Source organism: Schistocerca nitens, chromosome 2 (genome assembly GCF_023898315.1).
Source record: "Schistocerca nitens isolate TAMUIC-IGC-003100 chromosome 2, iqSchNite1.1, whole genome shotgun sequence".
Taxonomy (NCBI): domain Eukaryota; kingdom Metazoa; phylum Arthropoda; class Insecta; order Orthoptera; family Acrididae; genus Schistocerca; species Schistocerca nitens.
In genome coordinates this window covers 543162678-543176163 of record NC_064615.1, presented here as the reverse complement: position 1 = coordinate 543176163, position 13486 = coordinate 543162678, and the positions used below count along the sequence as shown (strand labels likewise).

The window sequence follows — 13486 nt, the reverse complement described above, 5'->3', positions numbered from 1 at the left end:
TACAATGCAACAAACGGCACTCATTACGTATTTGTTTAAACATTCAGATGTGCTAACAAAACTAACGTGGTTCCATTTTAAAAAACGTAGGTTTGTGTTAAAAAACATACTTTCGTGCATTTTTGTATGGTTTGTATTAAACAATTACACTAGCCCCTCTCCTCACGTTCGGTCTGTGGAATCGGTTCGTCAATATTTGATGTGATTTACGAAATATATCCAGCGGTAACGTTAGGTGACTCACCCTGTATATGGCGGCCCAAGGCGGAATGCAATACAGTTTTATTGCAAGCTATGACGCAAAGGAATCTGTGAAATACCACGCCAAGATGCAGGTTGCATTATCGCTGTCAAAAAAGTGATCGTGTACCGTCTCAGTCTCTGCCTCTTCTAGACTGAAATATAAATACCAAGGCGTGCTAAAAACCACTGCCTACGAATTATACATGTGAAAAATCTAAAAGCTTTTTAAATACAATAAACTTTATTATCAATTTTCATCTTCATTCTCCAGTCTTCATACTTATATCGCGTCATTATCACCATAGCGACGAACAAATTTCTCCGAACGAGACACCGGTTTCTTGATACCGCCATTGTAGAATGCCTGACTTTGTTAAAAGAGCCAAAACGTTACCTCTGACTGCACTGCCTCGTCACTGTCAATGTGAAATCGCTAAAAGAGTTCTTAAAGCTCTGGAACCAAAAGAAAATCGGATGAAGCCAAGCCGGGAGTATATGGAGGATGAATGATGATTTGAACCCAAGGTGTCGGACTGTCACAGATATCCTCATGCCAAAAGAAAGCGTGCTCCATGTTTGGAAGAACTCTTCGAATTCGTGTTTTCAGTTTTATGAAGGATTCCAAAACGCTGCTTCTCACTCGTCGAGATAGCTATGTAGCACTCAGCCATTCTACACGCTGCGTTTAGGGGACCTCTACCAGAAGAGGTTTGCAACTTGCGTCAGAGAAACGAAAAAGTCGACTAAGTAACATGCATGGCATGTAATACAGCAACTGGTACTCTAAACACAATATAAAGTTCGTAAGCCTACCTAATAGCACGCCATCTCATATCACTTCTTTATCAGTAATATATTATTTCTTATCAAGTGCGAAACCATTTTGCACAGTAACTGTTTATTTCGTTGATTGAAGTGATTTTTGATTTACAGACACTGACTTATGAATATCAGTTAGTAACAGCATTAATTTAGTGAACAAATGCATACACCTGTAACCTTACTTGTACCATTGGGTCAATATGATCGCATAAGCAATTTGAAACATATCACACTTGTTTTCAAACCCGTTATTTTGGAACCTCATGCGTTTATCCCTCGCAGTCATTATTATCCAGTGAAGTTCCGTTCAGTTTTATATTTACACCACACCACTATTTAAGAGTGGTGTTTCCACTGAGGATCACTGGGGTCAATATGACACCAATCTCAGTTTCTTTTCATATCTTGAATATAGCATCTCAGACATTGGGAATGTGACTTACGTTTTAACAGCTGTAATGTATGTTTCCATGTTATTTCATTAAAATACTATTAATATACTCCGTGTAAATTTCTTGGGTTCTTCACGACCCCAGTAGTACGCAGTTTAGCAAACACATTTGGGTAAGAGGATCTCAAGTCGATAAGCCACGAGAAGAGAAAAACAATTGGGAATTAAAAATGATCAGTTTCGCGTTTTATAATTTCTGATAACCAGCAATTAGAGGCGAAGAACGCTAGAAAGTAGAAATTTCGCTTGATGGAGGTAATGGAAGGCTACACGATCGCTAACATGGATGAAAATCTTCTTGAATCACGCTAACATCACGCTAACACTATACAGTCCATTAAAATGCTCCTAATTGTACCGGAATTTATTTACCAGGTAAGCAAGATCATTGCCATTGTAATTGTTATCTCGCTCCGTTATTGGTAAAGTTTTCCTTCCCTTTTTTCACATTACCGTGTTTCGAAACCAGGTCGGACGACTTTTAGATTACTAATAGAAGCTCCAACCCTAGATCAGAGGCGCATTTTCGTTTTGGAATACACTTGTGTAAACTTGATGCAAAACGTTTGTTATTTAAATCGTTATCGATGGAATAGCGTGCTATCCAGAAACATAGTCGTAATCAAGTCCTCGGTGTTTACTTGAGATTCGGAAACAATGGCGTAGCCTGAGAGGGAAACGTCGTATACAGTTCTCGTCCAACTAACGGGAGTACAATGCGTGTTTTTGGATCTTTTATCGAACCCACCCGAGTTTGGACACCAAAAGAATACATAAACGTTGTGCTAGGTGCTTAAAAGTCGTCGAAGCACATACAGTGTGCAGAAACATTCAGGAAACACTAAAGTGACAGAAAAACGTTTCTAAATAGCCGTTGGTTAAACGTAGAGAACCAAAGATTATTCGCACAAAATGGCGGAAACGCATCGCTGTAATGAATCAAATATGTCCACCCGCGTCATAACGTTAAAAGCTACATTCTGGAACTCGGCCAGGAGCGGCCAGAATTTTCCTTCTAGCGTTATGTGTGACGATTAGACACATATTTGCGATTTTGAGAGATGTAGTTACGAGGACTGTTGGGAAATCTTGGCTGTCACGTTATGATCTTCATTAGAAACAACGGGTTGTTGTGCAGTAAAAGTACCTTAAATACAGGGCCACAAGATTTTTGTTAAGCTTTATCTCGGTGACCGATTATTGACACCAAGTCCCACTGACATTGCGCTGTAAACGGCAGAAAATGATGTAGTGATCTGCAGGCCAAAGATCAAAACCACCATAGCAGATTGCGCCACCGTATTGACTTGCTGATGTGTATTGCTGTGATGGACTTAATGTAGACAATGGAACAGCTCTGATGCCTGCATGCCTCCATGGTATAACATGTTTAACGTCCTAACAACAGAAGAGAAACGGTAAGTCCAAAGAATATTCTCTTTTTATTGCAACTTCTTCAGAAAACCAAACAAATAACAATGACGCGAACTGCCCTTTCATGTACAGGAGAGTTATTTGTAGAGGCATAATAACCCACAGGTTTTCAATAGGGTTTAATTTTTACCTTGACGGGTACAGAAAGGCAGAGATTCAGCCCTCTGGAGAATACGGACATTTTCAGGCGAGTACCGGTTAACTGAGAGTGAGGCAGAGGGGTTTCCGATATCTTTGAACATGTTTCATACTCTAGAGCGTGCTGTTCATGTCAGGAAATACGAAGATCTCAATTTCGGCAGCCAAATATCTGGCAAAGTGATAATGGCGGCGGAGGAAGTCGTAATTGCATATATTTTTGGGATGTAACTTACAATTCAATTCCGACAATCGCTATGCTGCATAAAAATGAATCTTAAGAAGCTCTGGAGCAGTACTCAGGGAAAAGAAACAATTTCCACTTTAATCCCTAGATAATAACGCTCAGACAGAAGCATGGAGATCTCACAGGATATAATGAAGAAATAGATACTTTATTTGATATTCTATAATGAAAGGCAAGATCACCAGTGACTTTAATTTTTGCACAATTTCCTTGGACTTTAAACCATACCGCGACAGACTCACACTTATTTATTTTACGGGGATTCCTGGTTCTCACAACAATGGACATATTTGACGTGAAATAAGACCGACCAATCACCAGGTTGTACACCTCGTTTTCTTGAATGATGTGATAGGCAATATCTCTGCTATTAAAGGCTCCAGTCCTGCTATGGCCTTCACTGTATTTCCAGGATACAGTGTATCTGTTTCCCTATTTGTAGTTTTAAATCGTTGACGTGTTCTGGTAACGCCCCGAATTATAACCAAATAACGGGTAACATGATAGTGGTGCACAGTAGGTCTGATTTGCAAGGCGATTTTAGCTGTCGGGCTGGTCTAGTTCTGGGATGGGTGACCATCCGGTCTGCCGAGCGCTGTTGGCAAGCAGGGTGGACTCAGCCCTTGTGAGACAACCCGAGGAGTTTCTTGATTGAGAAGTGGCGGCTCCAGTCTCGTAAACTGACATACGGCCCGAAGAGGCGTGTCTGGCAAAGCCCCATATTACAGCCAAATAACGGATAATATGGTAGCGGTGCATAGGAAGTCTGATTTGCAAGGCGATTTTAGCTGTCGGGCTGGTCTAGTACCGGGATGGGTGAGTATCCGGTCTGCCGAGTGGTGTTGGCAAACAGGGTGGACTCAGCCCATGTGAGACAATCCGAGGAGTTACTTCATTGAGAAGTAGCGGCTCCGGTCTCGTAAACTGACGTACGACCGGGAGAGCTGGGAGAGCTGTGTGCTGACCGCGTGCCCTCCACATCCGCATCCAGTGACGCCTGTGGGCTGAGGATGACACACAGCCGGTCGGTACCGTTGGGCCTTGCAAGGTCTGTTCGGACGGAGAGAGTTCTGAGTGGTACTATTACGAGTGCTATGGGAATTGAACTGTTAAATGCAGAGGTGGAAGCGGATGGGTCGAAAGAGTACACTGAAATGTGTGTCAAATGAGGTGATAGTAGGAGAAACGGGAGACGATATAGAACAGACAGAGAATCCAGTATTGGAATCAGAATTAAAAAAAGTTTTCTAAACCTTAAAATCAAATAAGACAGAAGTTATAGATAACATTCTAAAATCGTTGGGGGCTCAAGATGACCGTCAATGTTGGTGTAGGATGTCTTAGACTTTCTATATATCATCAGACTTTCAGAGAAACAACATAAACACAATTCCGGAGGTTGCAAGAGTTGCCAAGTGCCAGAATAATCGCACAATCAGCTAACAGCTTATCCCATCAAAGTTGCTGACAAAAATAATATATAGAAAAACGGAAACGAAAATTGTGGATGTGTTGGATGATGACCGGTTTGGCTTTAGAAACGTAAAAGCGTGAGAGAGGCAGTTCTGACGTTGCAGTTAATAATGGAAGCAAGTCTATAGAAAAATCAAAACACTTTCACAAGATCTGCCGAGGTGGAGATTTAGACAGTGTCAGATGGTGCTAGATGTTTGAAGTTACGAGAAAAATAGGGTAAGCTGTACGGAAAAACGGGTAATACATAATATGTAGAAGTGCCAGGAGGTAAAAATAAGAGTCGAGTCGAAGAGCAACAACGATTTGCTGGCTTGAGAGTAAATCGAAAAAGGACGGAAGTAATAGAAGTAAAGAAATGAGAACAACGAGCAACTTAAGACCAGGTTTGGAGACCAAGAAGTAGATGAAGTTAAGGAACTCTGATAGCAAATGCTGTCAGAGAAACATTGAAAGCAGACCGAGTAATAGGCATGGAATACATCAATCGGTATTGGGAAAACAATAGAAAGTTCGTGGGCATACCTTTTACGTACGCCCTCGCACATCACGTCATTAAAATGGTTCAAATTGCTCTGAGAGTAACAACATTTGTGAAGCTTTCATCGGTCAATTGTGGAGATACTCAGGACATGTTCGTAATGTTTGAGTAAATTACACTTTGTGTACTGCTGGATTCTCCCATCTTGCAGTCGTTTGGAATTTATAGTTATTGTTATTGCATGGTCTCAGGGGTTAATTAATTCAGTCAGTATATGCTTAACAGTCCCTCCATTTTGGCTCAGTTAAGGGGAGCTGACCATTCGGCGAAGTTCTAGATGAGTTTCCAAAAAAATTTGGCCATGTCGATAAACCTCTCAGTTTCATTCTTATTCCTTTGCCCTGGAAACTGTTGGATGGCTTTCGTGCGCTTTTTGGGGCCCATAATACGGTATGGCTGGATCTATTACGCCGTCCGCCAGTTGATGGTGTATTATCTTTCTAAGTGTTCATTTTAAGGGTGATGGTTTGTAAGGCGCCTGACATACCGGTACCCTGTCTATCAACTGAATACTACGTTCCATTTTATTGGTGACAACAGATCTGTTCGTCAAAACCTCGGGATATTTCTCAAAAAATTTGTAATAAGGCAATAGCCTGCTTCGAATTCAAGTGAGGCAACTGAATAAGAGACCCTGTCTCTACAACTGAACACACTTCTCCATGATGCTTATGGTCACACAAATGATATTTCCGCTCAGTTCAAAATTTAAACATAGCTTCCTGATCAACAGCATTCAAAAGACACCCCGCATGTTAAAAAGAAATCGCACAGTGAACTCAATTGACCGTGACCACTGCTAAATTCTTAGATAAAGCACCACTTTCCAGACAACGGAAATGAGACCCCACTGACGCTCCGACAGCTAAACGTGCGATACCAGGATACAACTCTAGAAATAGGTGCCGAAATATTTTCGGGGGCCTATAGTGACACAAACAAATGAGAAATTGGTTTGGGAGCACGCTCCGATATTCCTAGTTTTTTTGCTCAATCGGTTAAGCCCCCACCCCATCTGGCATCAGCTTTGATATCCTCTCTCACGGTATAAGAAAATCCCTCTAGCTTGCGTCAGAAACACCCCCTGCCCTGCTTGGTCTATATCATAGTGCACGTTGCCTATTGGGAGTTTTCCACCCACCAAACAAGTGTTAAGAACAATAGGATCACGCTTCTTGTCACTAAAAAAAAAAAACCTCTCAATATTTGCTAGTAACCTTTCTAAATCGTAACAGCATTGTGGTTTATTTGCAAAGAGCTCTCGAGACTGTTCCACAGGATGCATCCCCTCTACAACAATGTTAGCAATCTCTTACTCAGGCATCTTAAAACATAATGCATTAACTGACGTTCTAATGTCGACGAATCGTGTCAAGCTTTCCCTATGCAACTGCTCATGGTAGACTCAGTCATTAACATGGAACAAAGATAAATCACCAAATAACCAACAGCCGTGTGTCTTAACAAGTTGTTATTTTATTTACATGACCTATTTCGGCATCTCATTCCGTCACCTTCAGGCCCCCGCACGTTAAAAACAATGTGTATATGTCAAGGTATACCACTTGCCGACATTACAGAAAATGAAGTGTAATAGTAGAATTACCTAAAACCCACAAAATGCAACGGCAGCTTAAAGAAGAGCACCTGTGCAAACAAAGAACAACGTATAGAATGGACACATACTGGTTAGTATCGAAACTAACTACTTTGTCATAACGGAGTAACGATAGAACGTGCCAGACATTACAAACAACAATTTAGACACTATAAATCTCGGATACACAAACGAATATAGCTTGCGTAGTCTCTTTCTTTTTAAAAAAAAAAAGCCATATCTCGAATAGATGAAAATAATCATATTTCTTAGAAAAAAAGTCCTCGTTCCAAGCAAAAGTCGTCATTTGACATATGAAGTACACAACAGCGTGCATATCTATCAACCAGTTAATATCACCACTTGTGATATGTCAGAAGTAGTTGTAAAAATGCAAAAAAAAAACACAATCAGAAGGAAAACGAACGGCTTACAAAGTACCAAGTGAATAACGGTAAGAAAAGACCTTACGGGGAATGCCCATAAAATGTCTAGAGGACGTGATGCTATATTTAAAATAAAAAACTAAAATCATTATACTTGTAGTCCCTTGAACATCAAGGCACCAGAAACGCACCCCAAACACCATATTAACAAAGCTGTGTCCCCCAAAAATCTCAGTCGCCTGTGCAATTACTTTTCCTTTGCGAATATAAGGTATTATATCACCAGAATGATTAAACCCGGCCACATACGCACTAACAAACAGTAAGCTGTTTCGCGAAAGGTGCTGTGGGAATGGGCCAAGCTAAAAGTGGGGTGAGTGTGTGAGAACCAGCAAGAATACAAAGATGAAGAACATACTGGTACAAAAAAGGAGTGATATTTTTGAGCGGAATAAGCGTTATTAAACGATCTCACACTATAAACCAGTCATCGAATGGAGCAATAGAGCGTTGTAAATAGTCAGGAATATGAAGTGAATATTACAACCAATGTAGTAGTATGAGACTACATATGTCAGAGGTTTCGAGCCACATAATAAATCATATGACTCAAAACAGTGGAACATAACTTACTCAAAACTCATAGCTATCATCAGGTTCACGTCAATCAAAACTCTTGATACTCAAAAAATTCGTGTATATGGTAAGAACACAACTATAAATTTCTCCATAACGTGTATGGTGAAGTAAGGGTCACACAGCTACAACTATACTAAACAAATCGAAACCCAACTAATGAGACGCAAACAAAGAACACCGAATACATCAACTATGAACTGGGAAATATGTTAATTTAGATCTAAAAATGTACCAGGCTAAAAAAGGCATGCAAATAAATTGATTACCACAAATCAAAGCGTAGGGGAACAACAACCACTTCACAGTTTTAAATCTCAAATAGACATCACTATCATAAGGAAAATCCTACCTCAGTTGAGAACAAGCTTACAAATGATCAGAGGCTGCCAGTAATAAAAACGTGCGACATACTCATTGTATGGAGTATTGTAAAGAAAGATGCTTAGAGTTGCAGGAATGTTAAGAACTATGTCTTGTACCCGTGCACCTAAAAAGGGGGTCTACAATATGTAACAGCTGGACGAGTCAGCACACTTCCATAATTAACTTGGGTTCATTAGAAAGTGGGCAACTACTTGTAAAAGAAGATAACATCTATCAGGATAAAGAATACAATAAACTATAGTGGGTCAATACAGTCACATAAAATCGGTAGTGTAGTGTCAAGGACAGAAATCGTTCCAGGGGAATTACATAATATAATTTGTTGGGATAACCATCCAACACTGTAAAAAAACTGACGTGTTCCTACACACTCACAACCAGCCTCGGATTGGAATGGATCTAACGGAAAATGACCCTAGGACTATGAATACGTACATGGAAGGTGTAAACACTGTAAACTGCAGGACAGACAAAGATACTTGACGCAGAAGTAACAGAATACAAGATGGATATTACAGCTCTGCAGGAGATAAGATGGCCTGGACAAGATATGCACAGAGAAAAAGCTACACGATCATATACAGCGGGATCGCCATATATTTGGGACAGGATCTGAGCTTCATAATAAAATAATGGCCAATGTGATGGCACTATAAAATGTCAGTGAAATAATATGACATATCAGAATCAAAGGAAAATATAGAAATATCTCATTAGTAAGTGTCCATGCTCCAACTGAGGACAAGGAGGAAGACATAAAAGACGAATTCTATGATACCTTAGACCAGATGAACTCCAGATTACCACAGTATGACATGAGATTGAAATGCCAAAATAGGACAAGAACAGCAATGGCAACCATATATAGGCATGTTCAGTCTTAGCACTGAAACAAATGATAATGGTATAAAGCTTATCAACTTCGCCACAGATAGAAACATGAAAATAGCAAGTATATCATTCCCCCATAAAGGCCTACGTAAAGCAACATGGACCTCACCACATGGATTAACTAGGAACCAAACAGACCATGTTTTGATAGAGAAAAAACATAAAAAGGCAGTAACAGATGTTACAACAGTGAGAGGGGCTGAGATAGGATCAGACCATTCTCTTGTGCTATTAAAGATGAAACAATCGTTACCAAAATCACCAAGTAAGGACAACAGTGGTAAAAGAACTCAAAGAGTAGATCTGAAAAGGCTAAAAGAGGAGGATGTGAATGAACAGTTGAAGATTAAGCTTAAAAATAGATATACTAAATTAAACAATGACAACAATAGAGAAGAAGATGAAGATATCAACACAAAATGGAAGAAGATGAGAACACTAATGAGGTAGACAGCGCATGACCTCTCAGGAAATAATAATAATTGCAATATAAAGCAAAAATTATGGTTCAGTGAGACATTTAGAAAAGCAGTTCAAGACAGGAAGAGAGCCAGACAGGCAATGATGAACAATAACAACCATGAAAACCAAAACACACAGGAAAGCCATAAGAGAAATGAAGAGTATAATAAGGCGACAGAAAAGTGCACTTGTATATAAACAGATAATGAAGGCTGAGGAGGACTATGACCAGAACATTAGTTAACAGTTTTACAGGACAATGCATAGCTATAGAAAAGAGCTAAGTCAGTGATAATGAAGGAGGAGAATGCTAAACTGATCACTACGAATGAAGTAAATTTAGAGAACTGGAGGAAATACTTCAAAGAACTGCTGAACAAACCGGTAGATGCCTACAACAATGAAAATAAGGCAGAAATTAATCAGAACGTACAACCATTAGTCGAAGACTCAACTCTGATGGAGGTGAAGGAGGCAATAAAAAGACTAAAAATGGTAAGGCCCCTGGCATAAGCATGATATCAGCAGACCTCATCAAAGAAGTGGGAGAGAGGATACATGAATGGTTAGCTGAACTGATAAAAGAGGTATGGAGAAAAGAAGTAATGCCAGAGGAATGGAAAACTACTGCTGTATGTCCCATATATGAGAAAGGAGACAAAATGCTGACACAGAACTACAGAGCGATATCTCTCCTATGCACATGCAATAAAGTAATATCAAGAATTATAACGAACAGGCTCACCTCATACATTGAGGAAATATTAGACACAGCACACGCAGGATTCAGAAAAGGTAAATCAACAATCGACCAAATATTCACACTAAGACAAATATTAGATAAGATTTGGGAGCACAATCATGATACCTTTTGCATATTTATAGATTTCAAACACTTGACAGCATAGTATGAGAGGAAATGTGGAGGATAATGGCAGAGTATGAGATACCTGAAAAGCTGATAAAGCTAACTAAAATGTGTGTTATTTAATCAAAGTGTAGAGTGAAAGTAAATGGGGAGTTCTCAGAAGCTTTGAAGTAAAAGCAGGAGTGAGACAGAGCGATATTATATCACCTACTCTGTTCAATTTGGCCCTCAACGACACCCTGAGGAGTGAAACATGTGAAAGTGCAGGAGTCACCATAGGCAAAAAGATAAATGTTCTGGCTTTTGCGGATGATACTGTACAGATAGCAAAGAACATGGAAGACCTGGAGAAAATGGGGACTGTGCTAATGGAAGAAGCTTAGAAAGTAGGTCCAAGTATAAATGAAAATAAAACAAAGTTTATGGTAGTAGGAAGAAGACCTCATTTAGTACAAACCATCTAAAAAGCGGAAATCTAACAATACAGAAGACAGACACATTCACGTATCTCGGTGTCAATATCAATCAACAAAACCTTATAGAACAAGAGATAGTATAAAGAATTCAAGCTGGGGAAAGATGTCTAGGAGCTATGCACGATGTCATACGATCGAAGTTACTATCTAGGCAGACAAAAATAAGAATATATCAGACCATCGTCAAGCTAATAGTGTGATATGCAAGTGAGACATGGACCCTGACAAAGAAAACAGAGAAACAACTCATCACTTTTGAAAATAAAGTACTGAGAAAAATATATGGACCAGTGAAAGAAAATGAATAGTGGAGAATAAAGAAAAATAGAGAACGTAGACAATTATATGCACTGCCTGACGTCTTAGCGAACGTGAAAATTAAGAGACTAAAATGGTATGTACATGTGAGGAGGGGAGGGGAGAACACGGTAATAAAGTCTGTAATGGATGGAGAAGCTGAAGGAAAGAGATCACTGGGCCAGGCGAGAAAGAGATGGAAGGATAATACCATGGGAGACATGCAGATACTGGGTGTGGGAGATGAAGATGCAGATGACAGGAAAGTGTGGAAGGCTGGACTGAGTGAGGCCAAGGACCGGCTGCGGTTTGTGTGGCCAGGATAAGTAAGTACGGTAAGTAATATGTATGTGAAACCTAGATAGCACACTCACAGGTTGTCCTACATGTCAAACCACACCATGATATAGTGGTCCAAGTAGCCGTAAAAAAACGCTTGAATGCCCAATCATTACTGAAATATAGTCGATAGTAAACGATCATTACACTGTGGCAGGACCTGTGACTTTTGTGAAAAGATGTAAAAGAGGAACAAGACGAACTAAGTTTAGAGTCCTCAGCCGTCGCACAAACCGTTTCAAAGGATACTACGCTACCGTTAATATCATGCCACATTACCAAATGAAATCACTCCTGCGGGGAGGTGTATGATCGTCAGATAAGTGCCACACCAAGATGTTATTTACTACATAGGCAAAAAGTCCCTCTACAATAAGGGCATTGTCACGAAGATTTGAAAATGACACCTCCTTGTGAGGAAAATGACGAGAAATGTATTATAGTAAGGTAATAATGATACCGCGTCTATATTTACAATAAACCAGTAGCGAAATATATCTAAACAGTAAGTAAAATAACCACTCTGCAAAGCCTGTCTTACGAACAATTGCAGCAAGAGAAAGACTCAGATATACACTTCATGTACAGAAAAACAGGAACGTCGATGCTTGCCAAACAGGAGCATCTGGATACCGTGAATTCTGAAACGAAAGCACAAAAGTTTAATCTTCAGTTACAAATCAAGATGAATATCGAACCCAAACATACTGAATGCCAACTCACTTTTGTGGACTGTGTACTTCGAAGACTTGACAACTGAACACACCAGCAGTCGAAGAAAGTTGTCAAAGATGGCAAAACAGAGTCATAGAATGAAAGATAGCTGTCGTTGGCATTGATAGGTATGTCATATCGTCATGAACGGATACTCAGAGGTCAGGCGGACCACGGGAAGAACAGACTTGCCATCTGATTTCCATTTAGAGTCGGAACAAATACAACACACGCGATTTAGTCCCAAATAAAGACTTCAAAAGGCCAAATCAGAAGGTGAAGCAAGTCGTAGAAAGCCCTAGAGCATCGACATGGTAAACCATACAAACTCTGATCATGATTCTGGAACTAAATTCACAAAAAATTTCTAATATTTTCGAAAAAGAACTTATTCCTTGATTATATTTCTTCTTGTCTCCAGCTGTTGTGGCGAACTCGATGTTCTAGACGGTTTTATAGACTGTCTGTTTAGAACGACGACGAATTCTCCTGTAAGGCATCGTGTCGGCGTTCAATGCAGTTGCCTGTGCAGCAGCAGCAGCGCGAATGAGCCTCTGCGCGGCTCTCGCTCGCTTTTATAGTATATGCAATAGCTTGGACTTAGAAAATTTTCGCAGTGCCAGCGGAGCGTTATCCCGGACGCGCATACTGGGTGTTCTAGAGTGTGCGCGCCCGCTGGCGCGCCGCCACGATTGCGTCAGCCGGCCGCAGCTGCGCGAAGTCGTCAAGGTCAGGCGATAAGTCTATTAATATAACAAACCTGTTCCTTTTTCGTATGAACATAGATTTATATGTCTTCAGGAACTTCCACCGTCTCACCTTTATCCACTATGTGCAATAGCCCTAGATCACCATTAATTCCAACGACCTTATGTTTTGCCTTTCCGAGATGTTCCATAGAAATAGAATACTTGAGGACATGCAGGACTTTATGCCCCTGAAATAATTCTCTGAAAATCCTACCAGTTTGTTCGATATGTATTGCACTACAGGACTGCTTTTAATTTTATAGATCCCCAGAACTCAATTAGAGACCATGTCTTTCGACGGAATGGATCAGTGACTTAGAGTATTTTTGGTAGCA

At 40.1% G+C, this 13486-nt stretch overlaps 1 protein-coding gene across 1 annotated transcript in view; it reads left to right on the top strand.

The window, feature by feature from the left end:
• The window catches only part of LOC126236531 (uncharacterized), a 350541-nt gene that overhangs the window by 95022 nt on the left and 242033 nt on the right, over positions 1-13486 (top strand). The gene's annotated exons all lie outside the window — the stretch shown is intronic.